Source organism: Phalangium opilio, unplaced genomic scaffold (assembly GCF_054372755.1).
Source record: "Phalangium opilio isolate 3A_F unplaced genomic scaffold, DU_Popi_V2 ptg000095l_1, whole genome shotgun sequence".
In the NCBI taxonomy this organism is placed as follows: Eukaryota; Metazoa; Arthropoda; class Arachnida; order Opiliones; family Phalangiidae; genus Phalangium; species Phalangium opilio.
The window spans coordinates 3239738-3253545 of NW_028324200.1; the positions used below are offsets into that span (position 1 = coordinate 3239738).

Sequence of the window (13808 nt, forward strand, 5' to 3'; positions counted from 1 at the left end):
AATTCGAATAACTAACCACAGTTATCGGCAACTGCCATATCACGCTGAAAACACCGGTTCTCGTCCGATCACCGAAGTTAAGCAGCGTCGAGCGCAGTCAGTACTCTGGAGGGAGACCACTTAGGAACACTGCGTGCCGTTGTCTTTTACACTTTATTTTCCTTTTTTAAAATCCAACAGATATGAGAAAAGCAAAGAGAGTTTCTTTTTTTTAAAAAAACATGGAGAAGGGTAATTTGTCTAATTAGTTTTAAATTCGAATTATTAACTAAATTTCTCGGCAACGGCCATATCACGCTGAAAACACCGGTTCTCGTCCGATCACTGAAGTTAAGCAGCGTCGAGCGCAGTCAGTACGTGGGAGGGAGACCACTTAGGAACACTGCGTGCCGTTGTCTTTTACAGTGTAGTTTCCTTTTTTAAAATCCACCAGATATGAGAAAAGCAAACAGAGTTTCTTTTTTTTCAAACATGCAGAAGGGTAATTTGTCTAATTAGTTTTTAATTCGAATAATTAACCACAGTTCTCGGCAACGGCCATATCACGCTGAAAACACCGGTTCTCGTCCGATCACCGAAATTAAGCAGCGTCAACCGCAGTCAGTACTTGGGAGGGAGACCACTTAGGAACACTGCGTGCCGTTGTCTTTTACAGTTTAGTTTCCTTTTTTAAAATCCACCAGATATGAGAAAAGCAAACAGAGCTTCTTCTTTTTCAAACATGCAGAAGGGTAATTTGTCAAATTAGTTTTAAATTCGAATAATAACTAAAGTTCTCGGCAACGGCCATTTCACGCTGAAAACACCGGTTCTCGTCCGATCACCGAAGTTAAGCAGCGTCAAGCGCAGTCAGTACTTGGGAGGGAGACCACTTAGGAACACTGCGTGCCGTTGTCTTTTACAGTGTAGTTTCCTTTTTTAAAATCCACCAGATATGAGAAAAGCAAACAGAGTTTCTTTTTTTCAAACATGCAGAAGCGTAATTTGTCAAATTAGTTTTAAATTCGAATAACTAACTAAAGTTCTCGGCAACGGCCATATCACGCTGAAAACACCGGTTCTCGTCCGATCACCGAAATTAAGCCGCGTCAAGCGCAGTCAGTACTTGGGAGGTAGACCAATTAGGAACACAGCGTGCCGTTGTCTTTTACAGTGTAGTTTCCTTTTTTAAAATCCACCAGATATGAGAAAAGCAAACAGAGTTTCTTTTTTTTCAAACATGCAGAAGGGTAATTTGTCAAATTAGTTTTAAATTCGAATAACTAACTAAAGATCTCGGCGACGGCCATATCACTCTGAAAACACCGGTTCTCGTCCGATCACCGAAGTTAAGCAGCGTCGAGCGCAGTCAGTACTTTGGAGGGAGACCAATTAGGAACACAGCGTGCCGCTGTCTTTTACACCGTAGTTTCCTTTTTTAAAATCCACCAGATATGAGAAAAGCAAACAGAGTTTCTTTTTTTTCAAACATGCAGAAGGGTAATTTGTCAAATTAGTTTTAAATTCGAATAACTAACTAAAGATCTCGGCGACGGCCATATCACGCTGAAAACACCGGTTCTCGTCCGATCACCGAAATTAAGCAGCGTCAAGCGCAGTCAGTACTTGGGAGGGAGACCAATTAGGAACACTGCGTGCCGTTGTCTTTTACAGTGTCGTTTCCTTTTTTAAAATCCACCAGATCTGAGAAAAGCAAACAGAGTTTCTTTTTTTTCAAACATGCAGAAGGGTAATTTGTCAAATTAGTTTTAAATTCGAATAACTAACTAAAGATCTCGGCGACGGCCATATCACTCTCAAAAACACCGGTTCTCGTCCGATCACCGAAATTAAGCAGCGTCAAGCGCAGTCAGTACTTGGGAGGGAGACCAATTAGGAACACAGCGTGCCGTTGTCTTTTACAGTGTAGTTTCCTTTTATAAAATCCACCAGATATGGGAAAAGCAAACAGAGTTTCTTTTTTTTTCAAACATGCAGAAGGGTAATTTGTCAAACTAGTTTTAGATTCGAATAACTAACTAAAGATCTCGGCGACGGCCATATCACTCTGAAAACACCGGTTCTCGTCCGATCACCGAAGTTAAGCAGCGTCGAGCGCAGTCAGTACTTGGGAGGGAGACCACTTAGGAACACTGCGTGCCGTTGTCTTTTACAGTGTCGTTTCCTTTTTTAAAATCCACCAGATCTGAGAAAAGCAAACAGAGTTTCTTTTTTTTCAAACATGCAGAAGGGTAATTTGTCAAATTAGTTTTAAATTCGAATAACTAACTAAAGATCTCGGCGACGGCCATATCACTCTGAAAACACCGGTTCTCGTCCGATCACCGAAATTAAGCAGCGTCAAGCGCAGTCAGTACTTGGGAGGGAGACCAATTAGGAACACAGCGTGCCGTTGTCTTTTACAGTGTAGTTTCCTTTTATAAAATCCACCAGATATGGGAAAAGCAAACAGAGTTTCTTTTTTTTCAAACATGCAGAAGGGTAATTTGTCAAACTAGTTTTAAATTCGAATAACTAACTAAAGTTCTCGGCAACGGCCATATCACGCTGAAAACACCGGTTCTCGTCCGATCACCGAAGTTAAGCAGCGTCGAGCGCAGTCAGTACTTGGGAGGGAGACCACTTAGGAACACTGCGTGCCGTTGTCTTTTACAGTTTAGTTTCCTTTTTTAAAATCCACCAGATATGAGAAAAGCAAACAGAGTTTCTTTTTTTTATTTTTTGAAAACATGCAGAAGGGTAATTTGTCTAATTAGTTTTAAATTCGAATAACTAACCACAGTTATCGGCAACTGCCATATCACGCTGAAAACACCGGTTCTCGTCCGATCACCGAAGTTAAGCAGCGTCGAGCGCAGTCAGTACTCTGGAGGGAGACCTCTTAGGAACACTGCGTGACGTTCTCTTTTACACTTTATTTTCCTTTTTTAAAATCCACCAGATATGAGAAAAGCAAACAGAGTTTCTTTTTTTTCAAACATGCAGAAGGGTAATTTGTCAAATTAGTTTTAAATTCGAATTATTAACTAAATTTCTCGGCAACGGCCATATCACGCTGAAAACACCGGTTCTCGTCCGATCACTGAAGTTAAGCAGCGTCGAGCGCAGTCAGTACGTGGGAGGGAGACCACTTAGGAACACTGCGTGCCGTTGTCTTTTACAGTTTAGTTTCCTTTTTTAAAATCCACCAGATATGAGAAAAGCAAACAGAGTTTCTTTTTTTTCAAACATGCAGAAGGGTAATTTGTCAAATTAGTTTTAAATTCGAATAACTAACTAAAGATCTCGGCGACGGCCATATCACTCTGAAAACACCGGTTCTCGTCCGATCACCGAAGTTAAGCAGCGTCGAGCGCAGTCAGTACTCTGGAGGGAGACCTCTTAGGAACACTGCGTGACGTTGTCTTTTACACTTTATTTTCCTTTTTTAAAATCCACCAGATATGAGAAAAGCAAACAGAGTTTCTTTTTTTTCAAACATGCAGAAGGGTAATTTGTCAAATTAGTTTTAAATTCGAATTATTAACTAAATTTCTCGGCAACGGCCATATCACGCTGAAAACACCGGTTCTCGTCCGATCACTGAAGTTAAGCAGCGTCGAGCGCAGTCAGTACGTGGGAGGGAGACCACTTAGGAACACTGCGTGCCGTTGTCTTTTACAGTTTAGTTTCCTTTTTTAAAATCCACCAGATATGAGAAAAGCAAACAGAGTTTCTTTTTTTTCAAACATGCAGAAGGGTAATTTGTCAAATTAGTTTTAAATTCGAATAACTAACTAAAGATCTCGGCGACGGCCATATCACTCTGAAAACACCGGTTCTCGTCCGATCACCGAAATTAAGCAGCGTCAAGCAAAGTCAGTACGTGGGAGGGAGACCACTTAGGAACACTGCGTGCCGTTGTCTTTTACAGTTTAGTTTCCTTTTTTAAAATCCACCAGATATGAGAAAAGCAAACAGAGCTTCTTTTTTTTCAAACATGCAGAAGGGTAATTTGTCAAATTAGTTTTAAATTCGAATAATAACTAAAGTTCTCGGCAACGGCCATATCACGCTGAAAACACCGGTTCTCGTCCGATCACCGAAGTTAAGCAGCGTCGAGCGCAGTCAGTACGTGGGAGGGAGACCACTTAGGAACACTGCGTGCCGTTGTCTTTTACAGTGTAGTTTCCTTTTTTAAAATCCACCAGATATGAGAAAAGCAAACAGAGTTTCTTTTTTTTTCAAACATGCAGAAGGGTAATTTGTCAAATTAGTTTTAAATTCGAATAACTAACTAAAGTTCTCGGCAACGGCCATATCACGCTGAAAACACCGGTTCTCGTCCGATCACCGAAGTTAAGCAGCGTCGAGGGCAGTCTGTACTTGAGAGGGAGACCACTTAGGAACACTGCGTGCCGTTGTCTTTTACAGTGTAGTTTCCTTTTTTATAATCCACCAGATGTGAGAAAAGCAAACAGAGTTTCTTTTTTTTCAAACATGCAGAAGGGTAATTTGTCAAATTAGTTTTAAATTCGAATAACTAACTAAAGTTCTCGGCAACGGCCATATCACGCTGAAAACACCGGTTCTCGTCCGATCACCGAAGTTAAGTAGCGTCGAGCGCAGTCAGTACGTGGGAGAGAGACCACTTAGGAACACTGCGTGCCGTTGTCTTTTACAGTGTAGTTTCCTTTTTTAAAATCCACCAGATATGAGAAAAGCAAACAGAGTTTCTTTTTTTTTCAAACATGCAGAAGGGTTTTTTTTCAAATTAGTTTTAATTCGAATATTTAACTAAAGTTCTCGGCAACGGCCATATCACGCTGAAAACACCGGTTCTCGTCCGATCACCGAAGTTAAGCAGCATCGAGCGCAGTCAGTACTTGGGAGGGAGACCACTTAGGAACACTGCGTGCCGTTGTCTTTTACAGTGTCGTTTCCTTTTTTAAAATCCACCAGATATGAGAAAAGCAAACAGAGTTTCTTTTTTTTCAAACATGCAGAAGGGTAATTTGTCAAACTAGTTTTAAATTCGAATAACTAACTAAAGTTCTCGGCAACGGCCATATCACGCTGAAAACACCGGTTCTCGTCCGATCACCGAAGTTAAGCAGCGTCGAGCGCAGTCAGTTATTGGGAGGGAGACCACTTAGGAACACTGCGTGCCGTTGTCTTTTACAGTTTAGTTTCCTTTTTTAAAATCCACCAGATATGAGAAAAGCAAACAGAGTTTCTTTTTTTTTTTGAAAACATGCAGAAGGGTAATTTGTCTAATTAGTTTTAAATTCGAATAACTAACCACAGTTATCGGCAACTGGCATATCACGCTGAAAACACCGGTTCTCGTCCGATCACCGAAGTTAAGCAGCGTCGAGCGCAGTCAGTACTTGGGAGGGAGACCACTTAGGAACACTGCGTGCCGTTGTCTTTTACACTTTATTTTCCTTTTTTAAAATCCAACAGATATGAGAAAAGCAAAGAGAGTTTCTTTTTTTAAAAAAAAAACATGGAGAAGGGTAATTTGTCTAACTAGTTTTAAATTCGAATTATTAACTAAATTTCTCGGCAACGGCCATATCACGCTGAAAACACCGGTTCTCGTCCGATCACTGAAGTTTAGCAGCGTCGAGCGCAGTCAGTACGTGGGAGGGAGACCACTTAGGAACACTGCGTGCCGTTGTCTTTTACAGTTTAGTTTCCTTTTTTAAAATCCACCAGATATGAGAAAAGCCCCCCCCACTTCGTACTCCGTAGGTGTAGAATGTAGGTGTAGAATGTAGGTCAAGGTCACCAGTGTAGGTCAATGACCTATGACGTAATGAGTGACGTAATCAACGCCCCCTCGCCGCCGGGGAAGCCCCTTCGCGGGGAAACCCGCGCGCCCCCTCGCGGGAAAATACCGCGCGCCGCCTCGCGGGAAAACCGCGAAATTTGAAAACCGCGCGCAAACTCGCGGTGAGTCTGCGCATGCGTATGACGGTCTCTTCAACTGTATCTGTGACGTCATTGATAAGAATTGTTGGTGTTTAGGTTATTGGGAGAACTAATATTATCTAAAAGAACTAATTAACCGACTGAAAATTAACTAGTCTTAATATACTTTTGTTGGTTATTTTGTAAATGAATAAACTTTGAGACTTTATTTGCAAGAAATAGTTTATTTTACCAAGGATAAAATTAAATGAACTTCTCGCGTTGGAGGTAATTTCGAGAGTGATTTTTTGAGAGGCTCACTAGCAAGAGACGAGGGACCCCATAGGTCACGTGTCCGTTTTTTATCTTAGAACAGCAGAGGTTTTTTAAGCTGTTATCTTATTTACCTATATTATTTTTTACATTGATCTATTTTGTTAATTTTAGACTATACATTATTAATTTTTATGATTATTTGATTTGTTATTTACACAAGATAAAATTACTAATTTTTTTCTTTTACACAAAGTTCTAAAATAATTTTCATGGGTCCGCTTTAAAACCAAAAGGCAAAGTGTCCCAACCTTTAATTACACGTTTGTTAAACGTAAATTCAAAGCTTTTTTCTAGTTTTCGACTTAAAAGAGTGGCCGACGTTTTATTTCGAATGACGTTGAAAGGAACGTCCACTTTTAGACGTTTGGATTTATTTTTTATAGAGTCCACTATAGCTTCAAAGTTTATAATTTTCTCGTTAACACGATTAAGGCAAATTCCTTTAACCTTCACGACAGATTGACCGTCCGTAGTTCTGTAACCGTAACTCTTGGGCCCATTTGAAACAAACTCTGTAATTGTAGCGTCCCCTAGTTCGTTAACCCAACATCCTAAATTGTTACCCGTGGGGGGTTTAAAATCGTTTTCCCCCGCCACAAATAAAACGCTATCCGTATCTGTGTATAATGCTCTTTTACCCAATTTATGCAAGGTCTCGAATAAGGTTAATCTTCCGTAACACGAAACGAAACAAGCCACATACGGATTTCCTTTGAAATATGTTGGTGCAAATTCATCTTTGTTTTTGTACGATAATAAGCACATTTCTTCATTAATTGGTCTTAAATCTACCAATTCCTTTGTGTCATCAGATAAGATACGTACAAGTTCTGTGCACTCGTTAACAATTAGTGTTTTGATTTTGTTTGTATTCATACCAAAACGACCCCAAAGACTGTTGAGACAAATCTTTGAAATAGCTCTCAGCGCTGGGTTATGAACTACTTCATCCATCTCGACACTAATACCTTCAGATTCATAAATCGATTCAATATATTTTTGTTTTTGCTCGGCAGTTTTAACGGAAGACGGATAGCCGGAATTAGCTTGTTTTATCTTCAAAAAATTGTTAACATAACCTCCAAATAGTCCATCGTTAACATGTTTTTCATACTGAAATGTCTCGTCGAAATGATGTACTTCGTATATTTTTATAATTTTATAACCCATTTCTACGGCTTTGTAAATTTCAGGCGAGGGCCAAATACCCGAAATAATTCGTTCCTTGTCAGAATGTTGACACGCTTCATTATTTGATTCAAGGGCACATGACTTACACAGGGGGAAAAACAATTTTCCATTAAACCTGTATGGTAAAACTGGGATATATAGATCAGTCGGGGGCAAGAGTTCACACGATATTATACCAAAATAGGCATTTTTTTCATAGTTAAAGTTGCTATTTAAAATTTTGGGATGTCCTTTTGGGTAGATTCCGTATTTATTGACAGCGGGATAGAGTGACATGAGGTCGTAATAATAAATTTTTTCGTTTTTTGCTTCATCCGGTTTATGATATAATTTGAAGACTTCTGTCCTTCCACCGTATAAAGCCGACCTGGCTAATATTGGTGAAGGTACCTCTACAGTTTCGCAAAAGGTACTACAAGCGATATTTGTCTTTAACAAATTTTCAAACTCGCATTCCCACATTATTATATACTTTGCATTGGGGTGTAACTTTTTTATAAATTCTATTCTATCCAGGCCCTTTTCGTAACAGTTTTTATTTGTATCATTTACTAAACTGTTCCATTCACTACCTTTTAAACATTTCGGACAACCGTGATACACGCAACCATTAAACTCTAGGATAATTTCAGGATCCTTTGAGTAACCATCAACTAAATAAGGTCCAATTCTTTTTTCTCCTTCAGGAGATAGGGCTGTCTGTATTTCTACCTTCATTTCTTTACTAACCCAAGCCAACCACTTGATAGCTTTACTACTTTGGTTGAATGATCCACGATAACCCGGACTAGGTACTACACCCAATGTATTTTTTTCTAAATATTTGTGTAAAAACACGTTAGTACAGGCCCCCGATATTGTAATAGCTCCGCAATTAAGAGGATCTAGACCCGATGCCTTTTTGTAAAGTTCTCTAAATTTTGTAATTCCTTTTTGTAAAACTACCACATCTTGTACAGCGTATTCCTCTAATTCGGTCATTATTTTGTACGTGGATTTTTTACCTTTTTCACTGTACCATAAATCAAAGGCCTGTCGGTCCTTTTCATTCATAAATTCAGGTTGAAATACGGCTTTTTCAGGTAACGGACCTTCATAGTTTAAAGTGTCCTCTTTTAAGAAAATATAAGGAAAAAACTGTTTTTTGTAACTACCCAATTGAAAAGTTTCTGTAAAGGCTCTCAGAGGAAGGGCCACGAAGGAATAACTACAAATAAACCTAAAATTTTGACTTTTAATAAAGAGAGCTAGAATTTTAGAGCCGTCGAATATGACGTCTGGTTTTACATGGTTATTAATTAACCAATTTAATATAAAATACGAATCAAAACCTTTAAAGTTGTGGGCCACTATAGTCAAATTTTCAAATTTAGGTTTACTTATTTTTATTCGTTTATTGTTCCTTGTATAAGATGTCTCATCTTCTGTTTGGGTCAGATATTTCATAAACTTATCAACACAATCAAAACCTCTAAAAATTTGATAATCGTATTCGGTATCATTAATTTGCATGGCCGAAACTAATAGAACTGGGGTATGTTTAGAGTTCATATCAATAGTTTCACAGTCAAAATAACAAAATCTAGTTTCTTTAAAAGTATCATCAAGGGGTTGAACGTAACACATTTTGGGAGGGTGCTCAATTTTACATCTAGAACAAGATGTAAGACATTTATGTTTGTCATCGCGAATTTCTTTGCAACATTTTAAGCACCGTTTAATTTTTAAACAAGTGTCATTTTCTATGTGAAATTGGAAACATTCAGGCCCTTTAAAGTATCTATTACAGCTTTGGCAGCGAGATATTTCAATCTGAAGGTCTTCGTGAAAGGTCTCAGAGTAACAACGCCAACATTTGATTTTTTGATTAAAACATTTGTGTTTTTTTGCGTCATTAAATTTAGTAAACGTTGTTAAACACGTGTTGCAATACGACTTGGCCCCAAACATACTGGCTAAACTTTTAATGACGTGCATGTGTTGATCTATTTGTAATAAAAAAATTTTTTTCTCCGAAAACATTTCACCTTGATAAACCTTTTTGAAATTATCATTAGCACTGAAAATAACTATTTGATACTCGGGTTGCAATACTTTTTGAAACATTGAAATTTTGTCTAAACTAACGGGACCAATAGGCACATTAGCCTTGGCATGAAGCTTTAACGCTTCTTCTTTTTGCAAAGGTCTATGACCTAGTTGTATACGTCTATAACGATTAAAATCAAAAGTCAAAGTACTAAGCTTTTGTTTCTTTAAATATGTTAAATCAGCAACCATCGTCCCGCAAACGATTGCTCTTGATACGCATAGTTCATCATCGTTAATTATGGGTAAAAATGTCCTTCCTTTCTGAATATATTTGTCGAGAGCTATCATCGATCTATTTTTAACAGATCGACGACCTGATATTGGTACATTAACGTTTAAAAATATAGCATCGAGCCTGACATCACCCTCGAGAAAAAAATTTCTTCGGCTTTGACTTACTTGACTAATGGCAGTCATTAATCTTTCCGCCGTTAACTCATTTAGGGCCATAAAATTTAAATTTATAGCATTTTCCAGTAAGTCAGACCTAACACAAAATCTAACGCTATTGTAACCTGGAGAAGATTCTAAAATTGTCTCTATAATGGATTGAAAGATTTTTTTCAATTGTTCATATACTTCTGTCAATTTGAGCATATGAAGGTCTTTAAAAATTATTTTATATTCAGAGGCTAAACAGTTGAACTTTCGAGAGACAGTTTGGTTAACTTTTGATAATTCGTAAAACCTTTTAGGATTGAAATAGGAAAGATCCAAAGGCTCTTCTTCGGATGATGACATGTTTTCTATTTGATCTTAGGCGCGACTCGAAATAAAACTCTTGACGTAGACCTAGGAAACAAACTAAAATATCTAAAATAATATACACTACAAGTTCTAAAATAAAAAAAAGTATTAATTTTTCTAAAAATACGTTTTAAAAATTCTTTATTGCGTACATTTTCAAATTTCTTATACAGTTACAGGTATTTTCTTTAAAACTTTGTCTATAAGACTGACAACTTCTGGTACCTCATCAAACTTTAAATTTAATTTTTTTTCGCGCATTTCCCCCCTATATTTTGTTAATAAATAGCCCGTATCTTTAAAATTTTCCAGTTCCAACATTCCCGGGAAACATAGGGTCTGTTTTATGGTACTGCATGGTTTGCTTAAATTTTTTTTAACTTCTTCTATCACGTCTATCGAAATACATATTCCATATATAAGGGGTTTTTTAAAAGCGTATCTTCTAATATCTACATATAATTTATTGTTTAATTTAACTAATTTTACACCGATATTGTCGCTCTCGTTAAATTTAATTTCGATAGTTTCCCACGTTTGATTTGCCGTCTAAAGACAATAATGATACATTTGGACATGCAGTTTTTAAAAACGTGGAAAAAAAAATCTTACCATGTCTAAAGGCATCGAGAGAATTTAGTTTATGGTCGAGATATATTGCCTCAAGTGATTGTACGCCGCGACTTGCGGGGTTATATACTAGATCTAAAGCGGTCTACGTATCACGTTAAAATAAGTACATTTTGAACTAACATAGATGTAAAAAAAATCTTGTTTCCGTTTTACAAAAACAGCTGTTAGTTATAACGGAGGAAAATATATTATAACCTTGACGTCATACGTATATTTCGAATTACCTTTGACGCCAACCTTGTTTTCGCTTTATTAAAACACCTGTTAATTATAACGAAGCAAAATATAACACGGTATAGGCGCTATATTATTCACCTTTAGGTATAACGAATCCTTGGGTCCTAGCTAGTTTGATAGTATTTTATGGAACGAAGTCTATAACCAACAACTGTAAGTTATAAAGGAGCAAAATAAATTTTTATCATGGCTAACCTTGACGTCATACGTCGAATTATATTTGACATCAACTAACCTTGTCTTTACTTTATAAAAGCAACTGTTACTTATAAGAGAGCAAAATATATTTCCAATTATCTTTGACGTCAACCAACCTTGTTTTCGCTTTATGAAAACAACTGTTTATTATAAAAATATATCCTTTACAAAAGTAACCTTGGTTCGCTTGTTAAGGACTCTCGCTAAGGGGATTCGAACTCGTGATACATAGAACAACGAGTTTAAAGGCAGATACGTTAACGAGCGAACCAATGATACTTGAGGTTATATTCGGTTGTGACGAAAAGTATATCTGTTGGATAACCAACTTCACTAATAGCAATAATTCACTGTATTCAGATCTACAAACTATTAAATTCTCCCCGCCATAACAATAGTCATGTCTTTGTCGAATATACCTTGTCTGTATACCTTGGCTAAAGTAGCGTCGAGCAAAACTTTTAATATACTATACGAGTATGAACTCGCTTCTCGGCATGATCTTTATTCGGGTTGTTTACCCAGTCATATCGCTACTGAACTTGAAGAATCACTCGCTACAACCGGTGAGTATCTCGATTCAAACATTTTAAACTATCTTTCAGCACAAGATGTTTCGACACTCGAGTTAAAGCACATTATAAACTTTCATTTCTACAGTACAATTATGTTATGACGCGCCCCTCACAATTACCGCACAATATTCCCGATTGGCGTCACGGTAATCACGTTGTAAAAGACTATTTTAAATTAGAAAATGTTTTTGCGTGCCCCAACAAAAAACCATATTGCTTAAGGTGTCACGAAAACCTAAAATACACTAAAAGTACAATAAAATACACTAAGGTACAATAAAACTACAATAAAATACAGTAAAACACAATAGAATACACTAAAATTACAATAAAACTACAATAAAGCACAGTAAAACACAATAAAATACACTAAAAGTACAATAAAACACACTAAAAGTACACTATACCATAATAAAATACACTAAAAGTACAATAAAACTACAATAAAACACAGTAAAACACAATAAAAATACACTAGGGTACAATAAAACTACAATAAAACACAATAAAAGTACAATAAAACACTCTAAAGCTACACTATACCACAACAAAACTACAATAAAATACACTAAGGTACAATAAAACTACAATAAAACACAGTAAAATACAATAAAATACACTAAAAGCACAATAAAACACTCTAAAACTAAACTATACCATAATAAAATACACTAAAATTACAATAAAATACATTAAGGTACAATAAAACTACAACAAAACACAGTAAAACACAATAGAATACACTAAAATTGCAATAAAACTACAATAAAATACAGTAAAACACAATAAAATACACTAAAAGTACAATAAAACACACTAAAAGTACACTATACCATAATAAAATACACTAAGGTACAATAAAACAACAATAAAACACAGTAAAACACAATAGAATACACTAAAATTACAATAAAACTACAATAAAATACAGTAAAACACAATAAAATACACTATACCATAATAAAATACAATAAAAGTACAATAAAATACACTAAGGTACAATAAAACTACAATAAAATACAGTAAAACACAATAAAATACACTAAAAGTACAATAAAACTACAATAAAATACAGTAAAACACAATAAAATACACTAAAAGTAAAACAAAAACACTAAAACTACACAAAGGTACAATAAAACTATAATAAAACACAGTAAAACACAATAAAATACACTAAAAGTACAATAAAACTACAATAAAATACAGTAAAACACAATAAAATACACTAAAAGTACAATAAAACACACTAAAAGTACACTATACCATAATAAAATACACTAAGGTACAATAAAACTACAATAAAACACAGTAAAACACAATAGAATACACTAAAATTACAATAAAACTACAATAAAATACAGTAAAACACAATAAAATATACTATACCATAATAAAATACAATAAAAGTACAATAAAATACACTAAGGTACAATAAAACTACAATAAAATACACTAAAAGTAAAATAAAACACTATAAAACTACACAAAGGTACAATAAAACAATAATAAAACACAGTAAAACACAATAAAATACACTAAAAGTACACTAAAAGTACAATAAAACACACTAAAAGTACACTATACCATAATAAAATACACTAAAAGGACAATAAAATACACTTTCTAGTTGAAGAGATTTATACTGAACTGGTATTGGGAGAAAAGCGTTCAAAAATGGTACACCTACTGTTTCCGTTTTGTCGTGACAGATGTTCGTGGAATGGTTAGTTGATTCAAACGAAAAATATCATAATAATTTTGGAGTTATATTGGGGATGTAGGTAAGGAAATTTATTTCGTTTTACTTTAATGTTATAAATGCACAATATATATAAATAATAATAATAAACTAAATAAACTAATAATAATAAACTAATAATGAACTAAATAAACTAATAATAA

At 35.7% G+C, this 13808-nt stretch overlaps 9 non-coding genes and 13 pseudogenes across 9 annotated transcripts; all 22 read left to right on the forward strand.

Moving 5' to 3' along the window:
* The first annotated feature begins 26 nt into the window (after positions 1-26).
* Positions 27-145, forward strand: LOC149635374 (5S ribosomal RNA). Its single transcript, XR_016373081.1, has one exon. It is a non-coding gene; the product is annotated as a 5S ribosomal RNA (ribosomal RNA).
* A 134-nt stretch (positions 146-279) lies between these two features.
* LOC149635375 (5S ribosomal RNA) lies at positions 280-398 on the forward strand. The gene has a single exon (XR_016372957.1). It is a non-coding gene; the product is annotated as a 5S ribosomal RNA (ribosomal RNA).
* A 131-nt stretch (positions 399-529) lies between these two features.
* On the forward strand, positions 530-648 carry LOC149635376 (5S ribosomal RNA; annotated as a pseudogene).
* Positions 649-778: 130 nt separating this feature from the next.
* Positions 779-897, forward strand: LOC149635377 (5S ribosomal RNA). The gene has a single exon (XR_016373052.1). It is a non-coding gene; the product is annotated as a 5S ribosomal RNA (ribosomal RNA).
* A 130-nt stretch (positions 898-1027) lies between these two features.
* On the forward strand, positions 1028-1146 carry LOC149635378 (5S ribosomal RNA; annotated as a pseudogene).
* A 131-nt stretch (positions 1147-1277) lies between these two features.
* LOC149635379 (5S ribosomal RNA) lies at positions 1278-1396 on the forward strand (annotated as a pseudogene).
* A 131-nt stretch (positions 1397-1527) lies between these two features.
* LOC149635380 (5S ribosomal RNA) lies at positions 1528-1646 on the forward strand (annotated as a pseudogene).
* Positions 1647-2029: 383 nt separating this feature from the next.
* On the forward strand, positions 2030-2148 carry LOC149635381 (5S ribosomal RNA). The gene has a single exon (XR_016372856.1). It is a non-coding gene; the product is annotated as a 5S ribosomal RNA (ribosomal RNA).
* Positions 2149-2279: 131 nt separating this feature from the next.
* On the forward strand, positions 2280-2398 carry LOC149635382 (5S ribosomal RNA; annotated as a pseudogene).
* A 131-nt stretch (positions 2399-2529) lies between these two features.
* LOC149635383 (5S ribosomal RNA) lies at positions 2530-2648 on the forward strand. The gene has a single exon (XR_016373053.1). It is a non-coding gene; the product is annotated as a 5S ribosomal RNA (ribosomal RNA).
* A 139-nt stretch (positions 2649-2787) lies between these two features.
* On the forward strand, positions 2788-2906 carry LOC149635384 (5S ribosomal RNA; annotated as a pseudogene).
* A 131-nt stretch (positions 2907-3037) lies between these two features.
* LOC149635385 (5S ribosomal RNA) lies at positions 3038-3156 on the forward strand. The gene has a single exon (XR_016372958.1). It is a non-coding gene; the product is annotated as a 5S ribosomal RNA (ribosomal RNA).
* A 131-nt stretch (positions 3157-3287) lies between these two features.
* LOC149635386 (5S ribosomal RNA) lies at positions 3288-3406 on the forward strand (annotated as a pseudogene).
* A 131-nt stretch (positions 3407-3537) lies between these two features.
* Positions 3538-3656, forward strand: LOC149635387 (5S ribosomal RNA). The gene has a single exon (XR_016372959.1). It is a non-coding gene; the product is annotated as a 5S ribosomal RNA (ribosomal RNA).
* A 131-nt stretch (positions 3657-3787) lies between these two features.
* LOC149635388 (5S ribosomal RNA) lies at positions 3788-3906 on the forward strand (annotated as a pseudogene).
* Positions 3907-4036: 130 nt separating this feature from the next.
* LOC149635389 (5S ribosomal RNA) lies at positions 4037-4155 on the forward strand. Its single transcript, XR_016372576.1, has one exon. It is a non-coding gene; the product is annotated as a 5S ribosomal RNA (ribosomal RNA).
* Positions 4156-4287: 132 nt separating this feature from the next.
* Positions 4288-4406, forward strand: LOC149635390 (5S ribosomal RNA; annotated as a pseudogene).
* A 131-nt stretch (positions 4407-4537) lies between these two features.
* On the forward strand, positions 4538-4656 carry LOC149635391 (5S ribosomal RNA; annotated as a pseudogene).
* A 131-nt stretch (positions 4657-4787) lies between these two features.
* On the forward strand, positions 4788-4906 carry LOC149635392 (5S ribosomal RNA). Its single transcript, XR_016372529.1, has one exon. It is a non-coding gene; the product is annotated as a 5S ribosomal RNA (ribosomal RNA).
* Positions 4907-5037: 131 nt separating this feature from the next.
* Positions 5038-5156, forward strand: LOC149635393 (5S ribosomal RNA; annotated as a pseudogene).
* Positions 5157-5291: 135 nt separating this feature from the next.
* On the forward strand, positions 5292-5410 carry LOC149635394 (5S ribosomal RNA; annotated as a pseudogene).
* A 136-nt stretch (positions 5411-5546) lies between these two features.
* On the forward strand, positions 5547-5665 carry LOC149635395 (5S ribosomal RNA; annotated as a pseudogene).
* The last annotated feature ends 8143 nt before the right edge of the window (positions 5666-13808 follow it).